The sequence below is a fragment of the Chlamydotis macqueenii genome, chromosome 6 (genome assembly GCF_036417535.1).
Source record: "Chlamydotis macqueenii isolate bChlMac1 chromosome 6, bChlMac1.mat, whole genome shotgun sequence".
NCBI classification, from domain to species: domain Eukaryota; kingdom Metazoa; phylum Chordata; class Aves; order Otidiformes; family Otididae; genus Chlamydotis; species Chlamydotis macqueenii.
The window spans coordinates 36,926,623-36,950,903 of NC_141561.1; the positions used below are offsets into that span (position 1 = coordinate 36,926,623).

General features: G+C 44.2%; 1 protein-coding gene across 16 annotated transcripts in view; it reads left to right on the top strand.

Annotated features, from left to right (window-relative positions):
• The window catches only part of MAP2 (microtubule associated protein 2), a 220,173-nt gene that overhangs the window by 46,964 nt on the left and 148,928 nt on the right, over positions 1–24,281 (top strand). The window lies entirely within an intron of this gene.

Here is a 24,281-nt window from a genome sequence, read left to right on the forward strand (position 1 = left end):
ATGCAGGTGTCTGTTTTCTGTTGGCAGTGTGAATTGAGCTATCCAAAAGCCTGTGCTGCTGAGTACAAGCACTGCAAGCTGAATCTATGATGTGGCTTTTTTCTCTTCTCATGCTTCAAATTTAGTGTTCATGGTTGCCAAGAATGTTCTCTGCAACATGAGCTGATTACTTGTCTGTCAGTCACTGCATCCTCACCTTGTTTGAGGGTTTGTTGCTCTGTTTTGTTGAAATGTTTTATTGAGGTTGTTTACGGAATACGCAAATTTGCAACGCAGCACAGATGCAAAGGAATGCTGATTCTTAGATTTCCCACTGCACCCTGGCATTATCTGCTCAGAGGAGGGTTTGTGTAATGGGTGCAGACAGCTTTTGGTTATTTGAATGGCTCAAGTGAAAAACAACACAAGGAGAGCTGGTAAATACCATTTTCGCTTTATCCAATGCTTGCTGCAAGGACAATTGTTTGGTCATTCTAGTTTTAAGTTTTTATTTGGTCAATCTAGTTTTAAACTAGAAGGAGGTAGATTTAGACATCAGAAAGCAATCTTTTAGAATGAGGGTGGTGGAACACTGGCCCAGGTTGCCCAGAGAAGTGATAGATGTCCCATCCCTGGAAACGTTCAAGGCCAGGTTGGCCGGGGCTCTGAGCAACCTGATCTGGTTGGAGATGTCCCTGCTCCTTGCAGGGGGGTTGGACTGGGTGGGCTTTATAGGTCCCTTCCAGCCCAAACCATTCTGTGATTCCTCTTCAGCCAGGAAAAGTGCTGATCTCAGCTACTTGAAGTTTTCAAGCACCGGATTTATGTGATGACACTGCACAGCCATGATGAAGTCATAGGTTTCGTTTTGTTTTTTTTTTCTTTCCTGGAGCTGGTTCTTGTCCTCCTCCTTTCTAGGGTGGGGAATGGACTAAGAACTGGGACATGCATTGCCTGCATCTGTGCACTGGGGGCAGTTTCTTCTGGCCACAACACTGCTGTTCTTACTGCAAGCCCCTCTTTTCTCTCTTGGAGGTCACAGTTCTTTTTTCCTATGTCTAAAGGTGTGAATCTTTCTAAAGTACGTGTCCACAGCAGGAGAGTGAGCGGCAGTATTTCAGTGCAGAACAGCAGTATCTCTGCTGGATATTTCAGAAATACTGCCTTATGACTCTGACGGGCTGCGGTGCAAGCATACTGCTTGTATTTTCAAGATGCTAAAAAGAATTGCCGTATTCTTGTAAGCCTTGTCTCATGTGTGTGGAAGGCAGTGAGGTCCTTTCACAGGTGAGGTGTGAAAATTTGTTGGCAAGCCTGCAGTTGTCAGCGTACTTGAAATGAAACTGCCAGGGTCCTGCTTGTGGTGTTAATCCTTGGCCAGTGAGAAAAGGTCTAGCTTTGATTTCAGTTAGTGTAAGATGCTGCTTTTAGCTGCTCCTTGTCAGCCTCTGCGTGTCATTGAACATAATTAATGGGGCACAAAGTTAAATGGTCAGGAGGAGCCAGGTCTTGCAAAGCTGCAATGAAGCCAAGCCCCTAACTTTAATAAAAGAGAGTGATTTGAAGATCTGAGCTTGAAGTATAAACGAAGCTGTTCGGTGGGTGCTCTTTGCAAAGAGCAACAGTGAAGCTGAGGTGAGTTCATTCTGCATTTTAATTCACTGGTGCAAGTCTGAGCTTCTACAGTCTGGATGGCAAGTGTTGAATGGACTGTCAGCTCTTACCAAAATCTCACCACAAACAGTGGTGTGTGTAACAGGGAAAGTCAGTGCAGGCTGGGGAGCTGTAGGCTGTAAGGGATAGGTAAACACCTGTCTGCTTTTAGGAGTAGTAATCCAGTTCTCCCTTTCAGCTATGTTTGAGCTGCTCACAATTTATTATGTGGAGAGGATGTGTTCTTGCATAAATGGAGAGCAAAAAAGCTTCTTGTAATTAAATAATCAGTTACCTAAATCCCATTTTAGTAAGCTGATCAAATGGTGAGTGCAGGCTGCAGGAGCAGCACCAGACCAAGGCTGAATAAACACTTTAAACTTGGAATTTTGTTAGTTCTTCTAGCTGATACTATTCTCTTTCCCTCTTGTCCTGTGTCAATCTAAGGCATGTTCAGATCATGTTACTTTTTCACAGCACACTAAATGTTAATCTCTCCCTTTTGTCTTGATAGCCTTCGTTATAACCCTCTATTAATTTCGTACACAAGCCACATAATGGCACAGAAACAAAATCTTCACACATTTCTTGGTCCGACTCTGTTGCATCACTTTCTGGACTGCCCCAAAGCATCTTCCCTCTCCTTCTTGCTCATGACATAGCAGTTGTGTATCTTGCACAAAGGAGTGAAAGCAAGACCATTTATTTCAGACCTGTCTCTGCAAGCTCAGGCATGTATTGAAGCTAAATATTACCTAATTTTTCACACTTGCAGGCAATAAAAGCTAAATTTTCAAAACAAAACATGAAATGATGTGTTTTACTGAGAATCTGAAAAGAAAACAAAAGGCAACAAACTCATGTTTTTAAATCTTACCAGAATAGTTCACAGGAAGAACATGAGTGTATGTAGGAAATGGTTCCCAGAGCTGTGCTAGTTCATGGTGACTTTCCATGTGATATGAACAAAAAACTTGAGATAATTTTATTAAAAGCCCAAACACCTGAATTGCATAGCTTAACATGAGGCCCTTGTGTGCGGCTACAGCTTGCAAGCAGTGTGCTTGCCCTGCTCTCCTCCTACAGAGAGCAGAGTCTGTAAATGAGCACCTCAAGAGGGCTGTGAAGGTCACACGCGGTTGAGCCATTTTCTGGAGAATCTCTGTCTTTCTGTTGAATCTAGAAAAAGCTTTCAGTTTTTGAACACCACTCCTCTCTATTGAATGTGAAGTATGAAGAAACTGAATGAGCTGGTGTTCTTACAAGTCCTATAAACAAATAGATCTAGCTGAGCATTTACCTCTATCCTGTTAAAAGAGTAATATAAGAGCTGTGATCACCGCTTATACCATGGAGGCCTTTGTGCTTCGTTCTTTAAAATTGCTGCTCTTTTGGGCCATTTATCTTGTAAAAGTGGTCTACCACAGCAGAGCAAATAAATGATTGTAATAAGGCACCTGATCTCTTAGAGAAATCTTAAGTGTTGTCATACCAGGGTGTACTGGTCCTCTAGTTCCCAGTGTAAGATGATGAACCTCAAGTTGTTTTCTGGAGCTGGTCACATATGCTCACGATTACTAGTCTCTCCTGCTCTGCTGCTAGGGACAGAAAGTGTGAAGGGATTCAGCAATGCAAAGAGCTCCCACAGCAGAGGTTCCTGAGGAGGCGATGCTGTGTGTGTGGTACAGGGGAGTGAGGACAGTTCACGCAGCCAAACAACAAGGATGTCATCCTTAGGCCTGCTCCTTTCTCTTACAGATTTCCTGTGGGATATTCTTCTCTTTGTGCTAAACTAAATAAAGCAAAAGAGAAAGCCAGACCCACTTCCCTGTTAAGGCATTGACATCACATCCAGCATCCTTTGGTTTGATGCTAAGGGCTGTTAAATACCCCAGAGAGAGAGTCATGTGAGGCAGAAGCTATTTAGACTGAGCCTTGGCTATTCATGAGGAACTTTAGCTTACAAAAAAAATCTGGTTGATTGGAAGTGCTCCTGGTGTTCTTGTTCCAAGTGCTCCTCTCATAAGAAGGAACCCTCCAGGACATGGGGCAGAGAGGCAGAATTTCTCCATCTAGAGATCTCTTCCCCAGCAGCGCTTTGCCAGGATGCGCAGTGCACTGCCTTGCACTCTCAGTGGGCAACCCTGTTAGCCCTGGTCTGCTGAAGAGTTAGAAAAACATGTCCTGGGCTGCACCCAGCAGTTTAGGATGGAGTCAGTCAGCCTGCGATGTTAACCAGCCCTGTTTGGTGGACTGAGAGTGTGCCTTGCAGACCTGTGCGATGCTCCCCGTATATGTCCGTGGAAAAGCTGGCAGGGTACCTGCGTGATGCCTTCCTCTCCAGAAGGGCGTGGGTTGGACGGGGACCAGCAAAGCCTGTCTGCCCTAGGGCTCGTGCCAGGGAGGAAACACAGTGGGAGGTGTTGAATGAGGGTTGTGGCTGTGGGGTCTTTTCTCCAGCAGTGCAGGCAAACCAGCTGGCACCCATATGACTGAACCATCAATCCTTACAGTATTAAGTCTGATGGACCAGATTTCCAATTGCCATGGGTCTACTGAAGTCAGCACAAGTATGTCAATATTGTGCTGCAGCAGAACTGGCTTGTTGGTTTTGTTCTCTTTCAGGTGCATCTGGGCACTCAGACTATGTGTCCAAACCCCCCATGCTTAAGTCAAAGCCTGAGATTATGAACATACAAAAATAGGTGCTCTTTTTAAGGGCCACTTTGTCTTTCATTGTTTGAGATGACACATAATGTATAAAGATGCAGAGTTAAAAAAGCAGCAGTTTTCTGAGCAGTAGCAAATGCTTGAGTTAATGTTCTACCAAACACCAGATGTGAAACCCAGAGGCAGGGCCAGAAAAATATTTATTGAGGGAGTATCTGAGGAAGTTGTTCTTATTGACGCCAGCAGCTCCCAAGTGCTAGTTAGTTAACCACGTAAGTGTTTGTGGGTTGTTTTTAATGACTAGTTCCATTGCCAGCAATGTCTTCAGGAAAAAAAAAAACAACAAAAAAACAGCAAATGGAAGGAACAGGTGGTACACGACTTTTTCAAAAGGAAACAACATATTGTAGAACTGCAAGCGTCTGCTTCTACTTAATGCTCAATCTTCAAACACTCTCTGATGGGGTTCATTTATGTGGAATAAATTGCTAGACCAGCCAGTAGGTCCTTAAATTATTACTATTTTTTTAAAGTCTAGTTTTAATAATTCACTGAGGTGAAAACATATCCCTTGTTACGTCTTGCATGCCATACCAGGAGACTGGGAAGCAGCAGGATAATAAGAATTTTTGGTTAGATCCTTTTCCACAGCAATGAGTGAGAGATTTGCTCTCTACTTCAGTGGGGAGTGGGAGCCAGGCCCTTTCTTTGTAATACAGCAGTGATGTCTCATGAGACAATATTAAAGAAGAGACATTATGCCCTTCAGTTCTAACCTGAAAAGTTTAAATTAAGCAAGACAAGTCTCTTTGGAGAGAGAAAACATCTTTTATGAGATTATCTGATATAGCAGGAAAGCCATCTGAGTTTACAGGTGAGCGATGAAGATCTGGATAAAAATTTTTATTCCCAAAAGCTTTTCTTGTTGTTCCCCTCCTACTCCCTCCAGCCCCCCAGCTGTAGGAGATGTTATCTCTTTCTACAAGGTTTGCTTCACTTACAGCCTTTGAGCATAGTGGCTGTAATGCCCTTATGACTTCAGTATCCTTTGTTATTGGTGGGGAGAAAGCATTTCAGCATGTAGGACTCAGAAATAGAAGCTTTTCTGTTGCTTACAGTCCCGACTCATACCCTATTCATAGATTTTTATCTCTATTCCTTGTGTCCTCACACATTTCTGGAACCATTACCACTCAACAGATGATATGTCAAAAGTCTTTCCTTTCCCCTATAAAGTCACTTGTAGTTTTTTTTTCCACTGGTATCGGTAACAACAGATCCAGAGTTAACGCTATTCAATCTGATAGAGCAATCTGGACGTTCTCACTGCGGCTCTGCCTAAAGGGAATGTCATATTTTCCGTGTGGCTAGGTATGTAAGAGAAAAGGGATGACATTCTACAGAAGAGTTTACAGTCATGGGAAGAATTGGTTATTTTTCTTCTAGCTCTTCACTACTGCAAGCATAAAGATACCTCATTATCTAAAGGCCTTACAGCATCTCTCTTAGTGTTGCTTCTCACCTTGGAACCATATGGGATTAATGGGAGCTGTTCACCAAATTCTTGAATTTTAGACTTTGAAAGGTGGATTGCAGAATTCCGTTAATTTGCCTGAGCTTCGATTCATTTATCTGAGCAATGTATAAAAGCAAGAGTTATTTCACTCTTAAACTTTCATACAAAACCTCACAGGTTTTGGTTGGAACTGCTTTGCCTTTTTACTGTTTCAATCATGTGGTTATTTTACTGTATGAACTAAACACCTAACACTTTTAGGATACACAAATCGTGTGTTTTCTGTAACCTCTCCTCTGAATATCTGTGTGAAGCTGAAATAACTTTGTCAGGTCACTTGATGTATAATTCCTAGTCTGTTAGGACTAATGTCTCACATCCTGATGAAATCCAATCAGCTCTATTTCTGGGGAGGCAGTCTGATTCGCTGTGCTGTTAGCCGAGGAGCTGAGAGAGTTGTGCATGAATGGGACCTGATAATGTTTTGATCTTGACCAGAAAAGAGGGAAATACTTGTTTAGAGATCCTTGTTGCTGTCAGCCTTGTTTAAGCACTGTGGCACAGGAGGCTGTTTACACTTTGTTGTTGTTATCCATCTCAGATAGGGTTATAATCCAAATGCTGTGCAACAGGGTGCTTTGCATTACTAGGCATGATATAAGTGCCGTTATCTCACGCTTTGATGCTGCGGTGGTGCTTGCTTTGAGCTGAGGCTTCCAAAGGCCCCTCTTCTCAACAAGAATTGAGGGGAATTGTGTGGCTGAAAATTTCAAAATCCCAATCCTTAGTTGTTAAGCGCAGTCCTAGGAGAGATTTGGCTGTGGCGCAGCACAGTAGGCAAGAATTCAACTGATTCATGTGCTCTTAGCTGAGCTGTCACACTCAGACTGCTCTTTTCAACTCTTTGAAGCAAAAGCTCAGAGCTAGGGAAGATACAATGCATCACAGTGGTGCTGAATTTGAGATCCAGAATTTTTATAAGCTTTTTAATCTTTTTTTTTCCCCTCTTTTTTTTTTTTTTTTTTTTTTTGATACCTGCTGAACTAAATAATCTTCCTTTAGAAAAGGTTCTGGGAATATTTGCAGTGGGGATAGGAGCCAGGTGGGAGGCAAGGCTCTGTGCGGTTGAATGTTTGCACTGGGGAAAGGCTTTTGAACCTGGGGCTGGTTTTGAAAAACACCATTCAGGGAATAGTGCCTGCCAAAAATTCCTTGCCATGGAGGTGGGATGAGAGGTGAATGGAAAGGTGACGGTATTGACTGTTTCCAGAACCAAACCTGCACTGAGTCGCAAATGAGCTTGAACTCATGATACAGGACTGTGGGGAAGCCTATGTTCCCAAGCAGCGTCTGCTACATCTTTGCTGTGGCTCCTTGTTTAGGAGTTTAGGAGCCAGAAAAATGCCATGTTACTCTTTTTATGAAGGTGTTTAGTTCCAGAACTGAGGCAGAGGGTGAAAAAGGAGAGAGCCTCCTTGGAGATCCATTTCTGGAGTACAAAGGTATCTCCAGTTAGCATGCGAGGAAACGAGGCACGTCTCAAGACCTTGGTATTATCTGCAGACAGCAGGCAAGTCTGCAGCCCAGCTGGGATCAGACTCCAATCTCCTGAGCCCCATGCAGTGCTTTGTTGTCTCCTCTATCAAAGTACCTGTTTCTACTGTACATCTTAATTAACAGCTTATCCTGATCTAACAACTGGGGTATAGCTCCATGGTGCAAACAGTAACACTATGGACAGATAGATGTACAAGCTTGGATTTTGTTTCTAATTAGAACGAGGGTACATGCGTCTGAGGCACATTAAAATGTGCTCGGGAGGAAATATGGACCATAACCCATCAAGTAGGAAACTGTTGCTTTGGATCAAAAGCTATTGTTTTTTTTTCAAGCAAATACAAAGGCAAGTTTCATATGTAAGCTGTGGGAGCTGATCTAGAAAGCTTGGACTTTTAAATACCATTCTAACTGATTCTGCTAGTATTTTTGTATTAACAAATATGCATTTTCATAATAAGCAAGAACTGAAACTGAAGATTGCTGTGCACGTCAGAATGCGATTGTGCAGGTTGTGTTTGTGCTGGAAAGCTCAGAAGCATCAGGGCTAGCTGCTTATTTATATCTGAAATGGCTGTGGCTCCATTGATTTCAACAGGCTTGCACCCATATGCATTTGTAACCGACAGCAAACAGGCTCTTGAGTCTCAGAAATGCCTCATGAAGGTACCGCCCAACATCTGTAGCATAGCAACAGAAAAGCCTTCATGCTGTTCTCATTACTGCTGGTCTCGGAGTTTGGTGAGCATATGGTGGAGCATTTGCTTTCTTTTTGGTCAGGCTAGGCAAATTATCTGGGAGTGTAATGCCTGCCAAATTTAAAACAATAGCCAGTTGTGGTAGTGGTGCGAGGACCCAGCTCTGAGGAACCTCAGCTTTTGTTCAGTGTGGAAGACATCACACAGCAGCATGTCTCCATGATTTCTTCTTGCTTTCTGTGGGATTAACACTTCCCCTTCTGAAGTCTGGCCTTCCTGAATCCATCAGAAACTCTGCCAACAGCCTAGTGTCTTTGTTTCCCACTTCCAGGCCCTCTGGAGCGCTGTTGTGGGCTGTGTGGGCAGCAGAAGCCCCAGGCTGCTGTCCCGCTGGCTGGCCCTTTGGTTTCCTGCGCTGACTGGGGGTGAGAAAGAGGTGCCTTTTGTGCCCCACTGCTGGGGCTGGGAAACCAGTCATGGGCCGTGAGCAGTGATTGTGTTCCTCAGAATCAGCATCTCTGCCCGTGTTACGCAGCACCTGCTGCTGTGGCTGCTCTTTGCCTGCTGTCAGGTGTCTCGCAGCCTTATCCAAATAAACCATTTAGGAAAATGAGTGAGTTGGATCTAGCCATTTTGGAAAGAGTAACACCGGATCTGGTACAAGCAAGACAGATACCCGAAAGATGTCCTCTATTTACACAAAACGTAGCAATTAAGTTTTCCTCTGATATCTTTTGTGTTTTTCACATTGTTTGCCTATTATTTCTGCAAGGGCAGAGGGGGAGGTAGCGCGAGTGTAGTAACTACTGCCTATAATTATGCAGCCAAAAGAAACAGGAGAAAAGCCTTCTGGGTGTGTTCTACATCTCGGGATTTATTAGGTGTTTCATGTGCTGACAGAAAAAGATGTAAAATTGCTTTCAGTGTTCATCTATCACCGTGTGAGATGGAAGAAGCAAGTCTCACAGACATACTGTAGCACAGGAACTCAGCTTGTTCATTTCTGCCCATCGTGGGCAATTCCCTCCCTTCTCTAAATGGTTTTCTGGTCTCTCAGTGAGTAGATGAAAGTGATTCTGTCTTTACAAGTGCAGTACAGGGGAGAGGACCTTTCACATGAAGGATATTTCAAAACAAAATCTAGAGCTGAGTTTGGAGTGTTTGTTCTGTTTCCACAGCACTGCTGATCATTAACAAATAATAAAATAATTTGTGGTTTCGAGAATTCCTATAGCCTATTTGTCCCTGCAGGGAAATGTAACTTCTTTCACTGTGTTTTTTGGGGTAACTGCAATTATTTGAAATGAAAAAGGTAATGGAAAAGAAAGTGTGTTCCGCTGCACCTCAGCTGAAGCAGGTCTGCATTTTCTTGGCTACTGTAAAGAAGCAAAAGCCTCCACTCAGGACGATGATAAACATAAACATGCAAACAGAAGCTGCTTACCAGTTGTCCCTCCCAGCTCTTCTAGGACCTGATGGATGAACTCACAATGCCTGAGTGCTTGTATCACTCCTGGCTGGAAAGGCCAGAGAGCAGTCGGAGAGAAATGGGGGTGTCCCGCAGACCCACTCCTGCTGGTGGGAGGGCACCACTGTTGGGACCCCTGGAGTCAGAGCCTCCTCTGCATCACGTGATTGCAGTGAGAGCAGCAGGTTTAAAGCTTGCAGAGGCAAAAAGGTTCAAATTCAGCTGAGCAGTACAAGGAGTGGCTACCTGGCTGGAGACCCATGGGTTTCAGAGGGAATGTGCGGTTTAGACCCCACAGGTTGCCTGGACAAGCTGCATGCTAGGTGACTTCATTTGGGGTAGGGGCAAGTTGTTGCCCTTAAGTGTTGCCTTAAGAAGGCTCCTCTTCTGCACCGTGTTTCCAGAAGCTATTTTCTCCAGCCTGTATCTGGTGACATTGACCTTACAAAAATGTGAGATCTTAGAGCTTTTCTCTGAGTGTGAATGGGTTTTGTATTTTGCTGTACTTCAGCTTAGTTATGGAGAGAGGAGAGGCATGGGAGATGGAAGGGGTAGTAACTCACCTATATGGTCTGTGTTTTGCAGGTAAGGAATGAAGCTGAGGCTGAAGGTTACCTAACTCTCCTGAAGGTTACAGAGTATATTTGCAAAAGAAGCAATTTGCATCTCATTTTTAATCTTCAGAATTAGTGTCAGGGCAGAAGAGAGTAGGCAAGCCTCAGACAACTTTATTGTGGTTATGAATCATGGGCCTCGGCACGGCAACTATGATTTGTGGGTTTGGGACATTTTTGAAGTGCATGACTTTGTGGTTAAAACTTGCTCTTACAAGGAGAAAAAAGAAAAGCAAAAGGCAGAGGAACATTTAGAGAGCTGGTCCACAAGTTTTCAAAAAGCAATGGAGTATTTCTCTGCTTTAAACATCGGTTTAGAGGCTTTCAGCAGGAAAGGCCATGCTTAGACTTACAGGTCTGGCCTGTCTGCAAATCCTGTGTTTTCTTCCGTGTGAAGCCTTTGGAGCTGGAGCAAGGGGTGGCATTTTGCAGAACCTTTTGCCTGCCAGAAAGGCGACGTGGCTTGGCCCTGCAGCCAGGTCTTCGTAGCTGAACCCTTGCTGTAAGTCTAAGGGATGGTCAGTCCCTCCTCTGTAAAGTGCAGAGCAGACACTGCCCTGCCTCTGTTAGGCTGTGTCTGCATCCATCAGGAAGCGATGTTAGCTTTCTAATTAGCTTTGTACAGCAGTTGGAAGTTGAGGTTCAGGTATAGGTTCAGCAGTGGCATCTGTGGAATTGGAAGGCGAGGTGAAAGTCTGAGTTTTGCCTTTGCAGGTGCAAACATAATGAAGACATTCTCAGGAGATGTTAGCCCACAGTGTGTTTTTCATATAAATTTTCACAAAAGCACCGGATCTCAGGAGGCTGTCATCTGCTGTAGGAGTCTGAAAATAAACCCCTTTGAGCAGGGGATAAGCGACAATGATGCTGCTGTGCTAATGCAAAGGCTTGGGACCTGGTCTGGTCAGATTGCTCCTGGCCTGTTCTGCAGGCAGACTGAACAAAATATTTTAACTGTGAAATAAATCCATGTTCCTGAGACGCAGCTTGTAAAATGTCAGTGCTTGCACTTTTAGAAAGGCTACATTCTTCAGCTCCGATTGATTTCCTCTAGTTTTGCAGGGTTACATGGACTCTGCGTGTCTCACTGTGTATGCCAGTAGACTCTTTGCATGGGAGCTGTCACATTGACCGCTTTGATTTAAAATTGTATTTGATGCTCTTGTTTAAATTTTGCCCTCCTCTGGAGATGTTTTCTGATCTCCACTTTACTTAAAAGTATGCTGGTGACCAGTAGACAGGTGTATTGGTGAGTTGCCAGAAGCCAGGTGCTACGCTTGCCTCCATGTGCGTCCCCTGTTGCAGGGACCAGTCTGTGTTTTTTGTAGGGCAGTGTGTCTCTCCACAGAGCCCCTGTGCTTGCGTGTCTTGTCTCGGTCTTGTGTAATGCTGTTGTGCTGCATTGTGCTAGGTCATGCTTTTAAACTGCAGAGCTTTTGAGTGCTGATTGCGAATTGAACAGGAAAGATTGCTTGGATTATCAGCAGGAAAACGGTAGAAGGCATGACCTTTCTTCCGCTCCTTGGGGCAGAGCAGAGATTTTCGTAGTATTCTGCTTTGAAACAAATTGGTAAATAGCAGGGATGTTCTTATCTATAACGGATTAGCTGCTGAGGTGTCCGTAGGCTTCCTAGGTGCTGAAGGAGATGGAGTGGAAAAGACATTAATTAGAGATAAGAACTTTAAAAAAGTCATGCAGAGAGGTGGAAATAGCTTGTTCAGGCAGGAATAACAAAATCTACGAAAATTATGCCAAATCAAGCAGTACATCTGAAAATTTTGCCTGAGCGCAGAGCACAGGCTATGCCTGTTTACCACCATGAGGTTAGAGCGGGGATAGTGTAAGCTGCAGGGAGTGCAGCAGCTAGGAAATAAAAACGACCGTAAGGTCAGTGCTCAGAGCCAGGTAAATGAGCCATGCTGTAGATGTGATTCCGGAGGTGATGTGTTTTGGTTTCTCCTTGACAAGGAGAAACAGGGCTGACAGTGACTGGCTGTTTCTTATTGTTTGTTTGAATTTGCTGTGATAAAGTTAGTACAGTATGGCCTGCATGTAGAGAACCAGTGAGAAACTTCAGGACTCTGTCACGACTTTTGTTTTTAACCGTTTTCATACTTTACAGTACCTTGTAGTGGCTCTGTAGCCATGTATGATACAGGAGTAGAGACAACTTGCTCCTGGGAGCGAGGAGGAGCACAGCAAACGTGAGCTTTGCAGGGGTCTGGGCAGAGCCTCCAGCCTGCCTCCTGATGGGCAGGGTGCAAGATCATTTTAAAGGCTCGTTGGCAGAGAGAGAGAGAGAGGCCCCGTGTTCGGCACCACCTTCTGTAAAAGCATGTCTCTGTGTATGCGGGAACGATGCTGGCTTCAGGTGTTAAATGCTGCTGGAGAATAAAGGGATAGGTGCTGTCTTAAACATCTAGGACTTTAAATTGTCTTTTAGTAAAAGTAACTTTCAGATCCCCTTTTCTTTTTGCTAGCTGCTGGAAGATAGATTTCCATTATCAGACATGATTATGACCTGAGTATTTCTTCTGAGCTTTTGGTATCAATTTCATGACAAGTACTGGGGAATAACACAGTTCTACATGTTATGGAATACTACTTTGAAATATTTTTCTTTTCCAATACAAATGGAAAAGATACTTGGAGAAATATGGGAGCGGTCGGTGCATGACTCTATTATGAAGGATCTGAAATAGGCATAACAATGGCCTTAAAACCGAACCTCTGAATTATTGTGATTTTTGACCATTACGTAATGCTGGGAGTGAGTACCGGGAGGTGGCTGAAGTGCCACATCTGGCCTGTGTATTTGGGTAGCAAATCCAACAACTTATCTGGACTTCCTAGACCAGATGTTTTATGCATTACATGTTTAAATTTTGCAGTTTCATATAACTTCTTCCCCAAGCAAATACTTTCTTAGAATCTAAATTTTGGCCTTGCTGTCGTCCATGGCTGCAGTCCAGCTGACTTCTGTAACGTAGCGCTGGTGCTTGTCCTTCGCGATTCTGCTGGCTATGCATGAGCTGCACTGCTGCAGTGCCGGATTTGGGGTGCAGCAATGGGAGCGTTTGGGGAAGAAGGTGCTAGCTGGTATGCTTATGGGTGGCAGAGTGTGGTCCTTAAGGAGTACAGAAAAAAGATGCTGGGGATGAGCGAGTTACCTAGTCCAAGCTGGTGAATGGCTTTTCTAGGAATGATAACTTTGAACCACATAATGGAAATAATAGAACCGGCCTAAAAAAATGGGTCAGTGAGGTGATGGAAGCTCAGCAAGTGGTGGAAAACAGTCCTAGCTTTTCTTGCTCTTTATTAGCGTGGTATCAGGATTGACCCAAAGTTTGCTGTGTGTGTAGGAGGACTCTCTTTGTGCCCATGACTGGTTTTGAACCCTGTGATATAGGGCAGAGCGCGGTACAGTGTCTTTGTGCATGTTGGTCCTGTGGCTAACAGAAAGGGAGAGTGGCATTTAGATGGGCTCTGCTCAAAACCTAGCTCTGCCATTGACTTCCCGGGTGACCTCAAGCAGTACAACAATCGGGCTTGTGATCCCCTTACCTTGCTGCAGAGCCTGCTTGCAGAGCTGCAAGCGTGCTGTTGTTACACGTGTGTTAGTAGCATTACTGTTAGGAGAGCTGGCTCCATAAACAAAAACAAATTGTCAGTGAATAGTTTGGCATTTTTTTCAGAGAAGCCTACAGTTACTGCATGCGGAGCACCAAGGAGTAACTAGTAAAAGCCGCTTGAAGTCCCAGCCAGACGATAGAGCCAAATTGTGATTATGATTGCACATCACAAAAGCTGTCTCTTTGGGAGGAGATTTAGCCATTTTTTCATTAATGGCTTAAACCCCGTCGTGCAACAGGAGCCACGTTTCTGCAAACACTAGCTCGTTCTGTGACAAAAGCACTTGTATTGGCAGGTTAGGAAATGTAGCATTTTTGTATTAAAAGGCAATAGGTGAGCTTTGCCTGTAGCTGTAGACCTGGTTAAGTAATAGGCTATTAAGCTCAATTAGAGTGGCACAGGGAAAATAAACGTAATACTTCTGCAATGAAACAGCATGTCAAGACCTGAATAAATGAGACATTATTACGATGAATAATGGTCCCTCATAGGAGTACAACCACTGAGGGCAGGGGACGTACACCTTTGTTTTGTGGTGTATCTGTTACTGTTTTGTTGACTTTGTCTTGATGCTTTATGTTGGCTGAAACATTTTAATGTTTTTATTTTAAAACTCAGTAACTGAAACTTGCTAATGCAGTGGACAAAGCATCTTCTGGGGTCCTTTCTGCTTCGCTGGTGTGGACTGAAAAGGAGCAGCCTCTCTGTTCCCTTTCTCCCCAGCCATACTAGATTGCAAGCTAGACTGTCCTGTGATAATACATTTTTTTGAGTGTATGTAAAACCGTCCTGTCTCTGCATGATCCATGTAATACATGGGAAAAAATTTCCCATCTAGTAACTGATGAGGGTGATTTCCTGTAAGCCAGCTCTTCTTGTGGTCTCTGGTTTCCAGACAGTTCTATTTTTACCACCTTTTTCTTCTTCCTCAACCCCCACCCCAATTTCTTTATTTAAAAAAAAAAAAAGTTTCCGTTTGGCAATCTGTTTTACTATGATTCTTACACCCAGCGAGGCCACAGTTTTAAAAGGCACCACCAAAAGCCATGATGGTAACATGTATCCTAATTGCATTTGATTAAAGCTTTTGAGCCGCATCATAAAGTCAGCACCGGCTGATGGGAGGAGAGGAGAGGAGAAGGAAACCTTGGCTGTGCTGAGTATTGTTGCCGACCTAAAGCCAGGTCCAAGTGATTCTATATTATTGCAGTCACAACTGGATTGTTCCTGACACTGCAAACACTGATATTGATGTAGATGTTACTCACATGAGTGAGGGTCCATCAGCATGTAAGCAGTTGCAGTAGCAAGCCTGATACCCACCTGGGTCTGGTCAATAAAGCTGGGGAAACTTGCACTGAGGGTGCAGGAGGAATCCAGCAATCTAAAGCCTGGTGTCAGTGAAGGAGGTCTGAATATATGGGCAGAGTGAGGAAATGAAAGGAGATCCAAGTAGGAGCACGGGAGGGTAGAGATGTGAGAGGCAAGTCATTTAGAACAGTCACTTTCCATTAAAGTAAATGAAAATCTTGGCTGCAGTTATAGAAATGTCATGCTGCAAGGCATGTGTGTATTTAAAACCAGTCTCAGTCTGTTTGAACTTTTTCCCAAGACTTTAGGAATCTGGGAACCTTTCAAAAAAACAGTTAACGTCATGCAGGAGAGTGAGTTGGAGATGCAGCTTTATGATGTTAGAAATTGTGCTTGAAAGGCATTCTGATACCCCGATTCCTAGAAATAGAAAAGGAGGAAAGAAAGGTAATGCCCTAGCAGTTACTGTTTCACAGATCGTAGTGTCAGCTTTGGAGCATTGTGGCCTTACTTGGAGAAGATTTGGCCCTTCTTCAGGCGCACTTCCCCCTGCCCCCCCGACTTGACCTTGCAAATCGTATCTTTGGACCAGATCAGGAAAGCTGCATGTTCTCCAAGCAAAATGCTAGAAGAATGGAGCATACACACAGGGCAAAGGGTGGGTTTCCAAACTAAGGGACAGTGGATCTGTGTTTTGGTGCTTGCAAACAGTTGCCCTGGTTTCTGCCCACAGTAGGATAATTAGGTATTTGATTAGGAAGATGAACATCTCTGCGTTCTCATAGATAGTAACAGTTGACAAAAGATGCTGAGAACTCAGCCTCTAGTGTCACTTGGCATCTGAAGCACGATTTGTGCAAGTTGGATCTAGCAGCACTTGCATTTTCCTCCCATTATACTGGTGTCTTGAGTGGTGGTTTGATTATGTTTTAAACGTTTATTAACCTGGCTGATCTAGGATGAGCACATCTGGTCCTCTGATCTTGGAAAGGGGAAGCATTTGTCAAATTGCCTGCAAGTTTTTTCCGTGGTTTCTGGATACCGGTCCTTCAGACCACTAAGACACTTGTTAGCTTTTAGTGAACAAATGCTTCCATGTATTTTGAAGGAACAAATTGTATTCAGAAAAGTATGTGCTGAAATGCTGCTTTTCCACATGAGACGTTGGCAAAATTTTTGAGCTATAATGACAAGAAATCATCCGAGTAGCAGATTTGAGAAGAGGTGTGGCTTCTGCCCTCCTGACAAGGTGCCACTCTTGCTTTGAAGCATCCCTGGGAGACAAGGGCAGTGTTTCTGGTCTTCGTTAGGCACAGCTGCAGCCTTCCCAGCAACAGCACTGGACTCAGGGCTGACATTTCATCGCAGGAAATCGTATGGTTATTGCGTGTTATTCCTGAGAGCTGCAGCATCGTTTTGACCAAATACTGCTGGGGGCAGGCTGGCAGTGGTGCTTGCTGTGAATCATCCTCACTAATGGAAACTGTTTGATAGAGAAACAATAGTGATTAGCAAGGTGATATGACATTTCTGTTCTGAATCCCTTCTCCTTTTCTCTTTTTTTTTTTTTTTTTTTTTTCCATGTTTAGTAAATTACCTTTGAGCTGGAGGCCCTCATTGACTTTTATTCTAGCAGCCAATACTTTGGTATGGGTGGAAAATATCTTAAAGAACAGGAGGGGCTTTTTGTTATTTCTGTACTCCAAAGGTGTTTGCTTCTGTTGTGTTTGTGTTCTGGTTTCATTTTGCACTTAAATAACCATGGATGACTGGAAAATGTTGAATCAATTGCATAGCTAGGTGGACTGTTCAAAGGCATTCATTTTTGAAGTGCTGAACTGTGGAATGTGGATGTTAAATAATAAAGTAAATGAAGTCGCCTTGGAATGCTGCTATTTCTCATCACTTTAGGAAATCATAGGGTTCCTCCCTACAGGAAAATAATCAAATATAGTCTTAATTTTCAAGCCCATAAATAGACTCTAGGGAGTTACATACATCATTAAAGTTATACTCCTACCTAAGACATTTTTTTCTAGGCTGTGACTAGAACTCTTAGGTGTGAATGTTGCTGTGTGCTGTCTGCTTTAACATCCTTCTGCTCTGAGCTTCTGGTTGTGCAGAAGGGATGTTACTGAACTCCACTCCTGTCCTGAGAACATCAACCTTGCAGTCAGTGAACCTGCAGAGTAAATGGAAGAAAATGTGGAGAGAAAAAAAAAAATTAAAGTGGAGACAATCTACAACAATGTCTGGAGTCCACGAACATCTGGGGATGGAATATGAGCTTGGAGGAAACACTGGTTCATTCCAATCTGGCAATGTGTGCATCCCAAATATCATCCACATGGTGCACTGTGAGCACAGGAAGGACACTACTTTTTAAAAAATCCCTCTGGTGTAACCCAGATTACATCTCTCTAAAGACAAGGTCTGTTTATACTACCAGAGGAGGGATTCTACAGCTGTTTAACAACATACCAAATGGAAGAGACAATTCCTTCCCAGTTGCAGCTCAGACACTTGAAGCTTCAGATGATACAGGCTTGGTGTGTGTGCACATTTGTTTGTACAACTTTATTTTCCATAGCGATACTAAGCTGCTCACTATTATCCCCATCTTTGGGAATACACGGATTTCTTTTTTGACTTTAGGCTGATTTGAGCTGTAGAATTCTTCCCCCTCTCCCTGCTCTGATTTTTGAATGTTCTCCGTGAGGCAGGGGAATGAGTGCTCTAGGTGAAGCATACAGGATCTATCCAGAAGACATCTACGGATGCAGGTGTGGACCACACAGTCAAGGCAGATTCTTCAGCAGCTTGAGCATTATCAGAGGAGGGAAAGAGGTTTTGTGCCTCTGTGGATGGAAGCCAGTTTTGGGCCAGTACTTTCAGGACTGTCTTAGCATTGGTTCAGCTAATTGAGAAACATCAAAGACCTTGAGTGGTTGCATTCTCCAAAGCTCCTGATGCCTTTCAAAAGTATAAGACCATTATCAAAGTGATGCCACAAGGATTCACGCAAATGAGTTGTTTTATCTACCCAGTTTCTTGCCTTTAGGCAGCTGCCTTTCCAGTTTAACAATACTGAGTCCTACCTTTCATTTCTACTCTTCAATTCACCAAGGCATCTCTCTTGTCCTCTACTCATGCAAAGCAAGAAAGCTTTATCCCCTTTTTGTGTTACTGTTGTATTAGGACAGTGAGTGTGGTTTAATAAATAGCACATAACACACTCATGATTTTGTGAGCCTATAATGATGTGCAGTGTTTTATGCAAGCTATAAAACACGATACTGCATCTTCCATTTAGGCGACTATGTGTGCTTTCTTTCTTTCTTTGATGTAATTCAGTTGACAGCAGTGGGGTTGTTCCTGACTTCCACCCAGATAAATGAACAGGGAGTAAAGAGCAACACAAGTTCACAGTCAGTGTGTGCTGACTCATTTGCTCATACTCTTAAGTGTAGCAGAAAATGCTTTTAGGGTACTCCTGAGGAATGCATCCATGTCTCAGATACCAAGTTCAAGAAGAGGTACAAGTTTAGCTAAGGGCTGTGTAAAGCCAGAGGCCTTTGACACAGTTCATAATGAAGGTGAAAATCAGTGTTTTCAAGTGGGCAAGGACTAACATCCACTGACCTGATCGATTAACATACAGGACTATAAATTTTTTAAATTGCATTTCTAATGAAACTGGACCAAAGTGTTAATTTAAATGGATGGCTTCTGGACAAATAGTTGCTGATATGAACAAATGCAACCCTGCTTGTGCAGAGGGGCTTGGACTAGACGTTCTCCAGAGGTCCCTGCCAACCTCAACTGGTCTCTGATTCTGTTTCAGGAATGCACGAGGACTTTTGCGTTTTATGAAGTAGTTTGCTTTGTACTCTCCTTAGTCTTCTGACTGCGTGTTTCATTTGGGAGGTTTCCAGGCTGTGAGTTATGTCATCTCAAATTCCTCCTTGCCTTCTCCTTCCCTCCACTGGGGCCCAATCTCAGACGCTGATGTTTCATCATGGTGGTCTAGGAAACTGCTGCCTTTTTATGGTAGCTCTTGCACCTCTCTTAGCTCTGGGTGGTTTTGCAGTGTGGAATAAGCAGCAGGCTCCAGCATATCAGTCCTCACTGTGGCGGCCAGAGCCTGCCTTTATATCAGGATCAAAGCATCTGGAGTGTGCTTGGTGGAGCCATCTTCTCCAGTCTGCTGGTGGGCTGTCAGTAGCTTGCTTTGCCTTTCCCATGCCAAAGCTGTCCAGATCACATTAATAGTCTGGGCCTGTGCTAAGGTGCTGAACATAACTAATCTCTTTGTCCAGAGAGCTTGGGTTGAAGCATCCTCTTAGCATGAGCCAGGGATTTACAATATGGATGGTGGGTGAGTCTGAGCTGACAGCAGGCTCTTAACTGATGCTGTAGCTGTGTGCTTAGTGTCTTCTGTTCCTCTGGGGCTCTCTGAGGACAACTTGGTCCTGCCTGCATGTCTTGCTGGCTCAGTTTTCTATTCAGCCAACGCTCTGTTGTGTCCCAGTTAGCTTTTCCTTCTGTGTACACAAAAACTGAGTGACTCTGAAAGAGAAACATCTTACTTTCCTGTCTACAGCGTTTCTAGGTTAATAAATTACCATTGCTCATCTGGGGGAAGAACAAGTATTATAACTGGTGAAGGTAAGTTGTCATCGTTTAGGACTGTATTGCAACTTCTGAACCTGTGTGATAAAGGGCCAGTACACCAAAGATTGATGCCTGGGAGTTCAGAGCCAATTTTTTTTTGAAATTAAAGATTATTTTGTTTGATGATTAGGTGAATGGGAACAGCAGTAACTAAATCAGCAGCAAGCCTGCCAGTGACTCTGGTGGGTACGTGATGGAAACTATTAAGTAGTTGACACACAGCTCAAATTGTGTGCAGAAATCAATGCCAGAAGTAAATTGTATAGACCGTTAACCTTGGGACCTGCAGGAGGCAAAATCCAGAGCCTTGCTGTTTGGAGCACCTGTAGTAACGCAGTGTTTGGAGATGTGCCTGTGGGGGAGACGTCTAAATAAAAGCCACATAAACAACTCCAAATCTGTTACAAGTTGGCTGAAGGAAGGGAAGGGAGAGGGGTAAGTATCTGGTAATTTTAGATGTGTTGCCATGGTGACAGGAGCCGATAAACTAGAGCAAAACCGGGGTTAATCTATAATTGAAAAGTATAGCAGGCACAAAGACTCATTGCTGGTGCAGAGATTCAGGTACACAGCAGTGAACCTGCTGCTGCATCCATCGTGCTCGGCCCTGCTCTCATCCTGAAGAGTACTTTTATTTACTGCTGGTTTCCAACTGTTCCTTGTCACTTAAAACACATACATTTATTTCTTTTAACAGCAAGTGAATGACACCTGCCAACATCTGATCCCAATGCAAGCTTTTTATGCACTGCACGTAATAGACTTACGGTACACGTAATCTATCTGTTAACCGTACTGTCTTCAAAAAGCGAAGCCAGCTTTGGTCTGTAACTTCTGGAGCTGTTGGCTCTGTATTTCAGTTGCACTGTGGAAGCTGGATGCTCCTGTAAAGATGTAACATTAAAGCCTTGAGTCAGCGAAGCCACCAAGCACATGATTTACTGTAAGTGCTTAAGTGCTTTGCTAAGTGAGGATGGATTGCCCAAGTGCCTAAAGTTATACAGACGCTTAAATACTTTGTAAACTCAGTGTTTAAGGACTTTATCCCAAAGGATGCTGTAGGAACTTCCACTGAACTAAGTGAGGATGAAGGGGACCTCCTGCAGTGCTCAGCTGCTACAAGAGTTGTGTGAAAGAAAGTACGTTATTGCTATTACGCTTTTGCGTATTTTACCATGGAAAAAGAAAAAAATCACCAAATGGCACGCTGCCACAGCCCTCGTTTGGTGCAGGGCAGAGCGGCAGCATGCGGGACAGAACTGTAGCGTTGTTTGGTTGGTGCCGAGTCGTTAATCCCTTTTAGAAAGGTGCCTGCTTTGCCTTGCTGCAGCCACAGTGGTCGCTGGCAGGGAAGGGAGCTGCTGAAGTGGAGCAGCTCCTGGCAAGCAGCCCTGCGATCCAGACGGTGCTGGAGCGGCTGTGCCTGGCTTAGCTCGCTCAGCGGTGTCCCCTCAGCAGGGCACCGCAGCATCAGATCTGGCCCCATGCAGCCAAGGAGCACAACGTGGGGAGAGGACTGCATCTCTGCGAAGCGGTGCTGGTAACAAGCCTGGTCTGAGCATAAGAATGGGGGAAGCTGTAGTTGTAAAGAGATGATACAGAACATAAAATTATAAGAGACTATCACTTTTGCAGAGCAGTTAAACACCTTTATGAGTTTGCTGGCGGTTGTAAGGCTGGATTTTTGGGTACTGCTGATGAGGCATAAGCTGTACCAAGTCTTGATATGAAGGAGGTAAATCGAATCCTTCCCTGTGGAGCACACACTCCACACTCTCTACAAGAATGTTTTTCGTGTTGGCCTGACTAGCTCAATGTGAGACATTTCAGGAAAGAGAAATTTTGTGATTGGACAAAAAGTTTCAGTTTCATTGCAATTTCTCTTAGATTTGGGAGGTGGGAGTGGCAAAACCCCTAAATGGTCACGGAAAAAGGCTGGGAGGTTTTGTGAATTTTTTTATTCTTGTTCTTTCTGTTCCTGTTTTTCCAGTTCAGATACTGTGTATCTCTTGAACTTAAATTTTTACCCCAGTACTTCTAAGACTTAGAGCTATACGCAGGAGGAGGAAAAAGGCCATGCATTCTCTTCCCTTCCTGCCCATCGCTCCCTGGTCTGCTCAATTACTGTCTTTGTTCATACAGATAAAAAAAAGATAATTATTTTCCTCCTAACCTTGCTTGAAAACAGCCCTCATTAAATTCTTTGCTGGGAAGAGGATTGGATGGGACACCCGTGCATTAAAGGGCTTCTCTGTCTGGCTTCAGAAGCGCCTTATGTAAGGAGCAGTCTCACCGCGGCAGAGCTGAGGGCGCGGGGACAGATGACGCCTTTTAACGTGACCCTGACTGGGATCCCTTACAGAGATCTCGCAGCGCCAGGGGTGGCCCTGGGAGAACAACGTGGTGGTTCTTCCCCACCAGCCAAAGCACCACTGTGCTCCGCCAGATCCACGTTGGCATAGCCCTGCTACTGCCTGCCGGCGTGAAATCCGCACGGACCTGCTGCCGGCCCTGTTACTACAGACAGGCATTGCAAGGGAGACGAGATTTTGTCATCTAGTCGCACCCCGCTGCTTCAAGAAATGATTGGTCTTTTTATGGCATATGCAGAGTTTTTCTTATGCTCTCCTAGCTGCTTTTTCTTACAAAATGACCCAGCTAGTGCCTAGAAGGTGTTCATGGGATTGCTTCCGAATTAAAACTTTCTGCAGTGTAGCAATATGCACCCCGTGGTGCATTGCACATCACAGAAAATGGAAGGTTAAAATCTGGCAGGAAGGCTCTTCGCTGCTCCTAGCAGCAGGATATTAGCTCAGAGGGAATGTAACAGGATGAAATGATGGTGTATTAAATTGAAAATCATAATAATGGAGGGGAGAAGCAGCTGTGTCGGGAGCTGCCAAAACTGCAAATAAAAGTATTTGGGTGGGTGAAGGCAGTTGGTTAGCCAGAAGTTAGAGCTCATTCCCCAGGTCCCTCACTGTAGTTCAGGGATGTAGTGCATACACTGGTGCTAGTGCTGCTTTTCTTTCGATTCACTGTCCTTACTGACAGTAAATTTGTTACAACAAATACCTAGATTTTTAGTGCTTTGCTAGACCTGATTTTCATATCCATTGCACACATTCTCTGTTGTGCATAGTATTCTTGTAAATGTTTGGATACGATACTTTTCTCACACCTCTTTTCGGTATTGTCTGGAGTTAACTCCTCTTAATTCAATCTTTCTGTACAGGTCTTGCTTTATTGAAGCAGTTATTTTTATTGCTGCAGCAAACTGGGTAGCCAAAGGGAATGAACTTCAAATCCTCACTGAAAAGTGGTTGTGAGTCTGTGGTGCTGATGGAGGCGGCTGTGCTGGCTTTGGTGGCTCTGCTGACCTGAGCTCCAGCTGTATGACACAGGTGAGGAGGGGGATGCTGCTGATGCACAAATGAAACCAAAATCTGTCTTGTAATGTTCTGAAGTCCTGTCCGCAGTTGTATTCGGTTCAGTGGCTCAACAATTGATTGCTTAAATCTGAGCATTTTTTTTTCTGCCCTGTCAGCTTTATCCTTGGCCACATCAAGTACTCAGAGCAAGTTGCCTTGGAGAATTCAGCCTTTGGCTGCTTCTAATTGAGAAGACAGATTTTCTGGCTTGTTAATAACATGTTTGTGTCCCTGCACTTCCCTGCGGTTCTGTCAAACCAGAGCTTTTCTATAAATTTCAGCTTAGAGGGACAGTGAGAGGTGGAAAGGGAAGAGTTGAGAAAGGGCAGAACTGCATTCAATTCAGGAAGAAACGCGATGCTTCACGCGTGGCCTGCCATGTACGGTGACCGTCCTGCTGCTTGTCATGCAGCCTGGCACCGGCTCTGGTGGGCATGTAAACGAATGAACGCTCGGTTGCCGTTGAGAGACTTGTCTTTCTGTAAAACAAGTACAGTACTTCTGCCATGTAGCAGACCTACCTGGATTTGGGCATTAGGAGTTTTGCACCAGGCTACAGTCCTGTAGATATTTAGGATTTGTTTATACACTTAAACATACCTCACTCTACTATAGAGGCGAAGAAATGGCCATTTAACACTAAGTAGGTTGTGTGGTAATGTAGAGACTACTTCAGCAAGCAAGTTACGTTGTGCTCTGTATTAGTTTACTGTTTGTGTCTGAAATTCTCACACACCTCTCAGGGCCCTATGCAGGGCTCTGGGGAAACAGCAGAGAGGATCACAGGGCCGCTTCAGCGTGCTGTTATGGTGGTGTCTCTTCCGGGCTAAAGGCTTCACTGGCGCATGTGTATACGGCTGCGGCAGCATCACTGTGAGCAAGCAGGGAGAGCTGGCTCGTGCTGATGCAGTTGCACAACTGTCACATCTAAGTGTAAGGTGAAAAAGACTGCTACAACAAAGTGATTCACATTTGTTTAGCAAGTGCTCCCGAGTAATTTGGTGGGCTTGACACCAGTTTGTGAGAATACGCTTTGAAGGGTTATTGCTGTCATCAACCAACTCATGCCTGGCTGC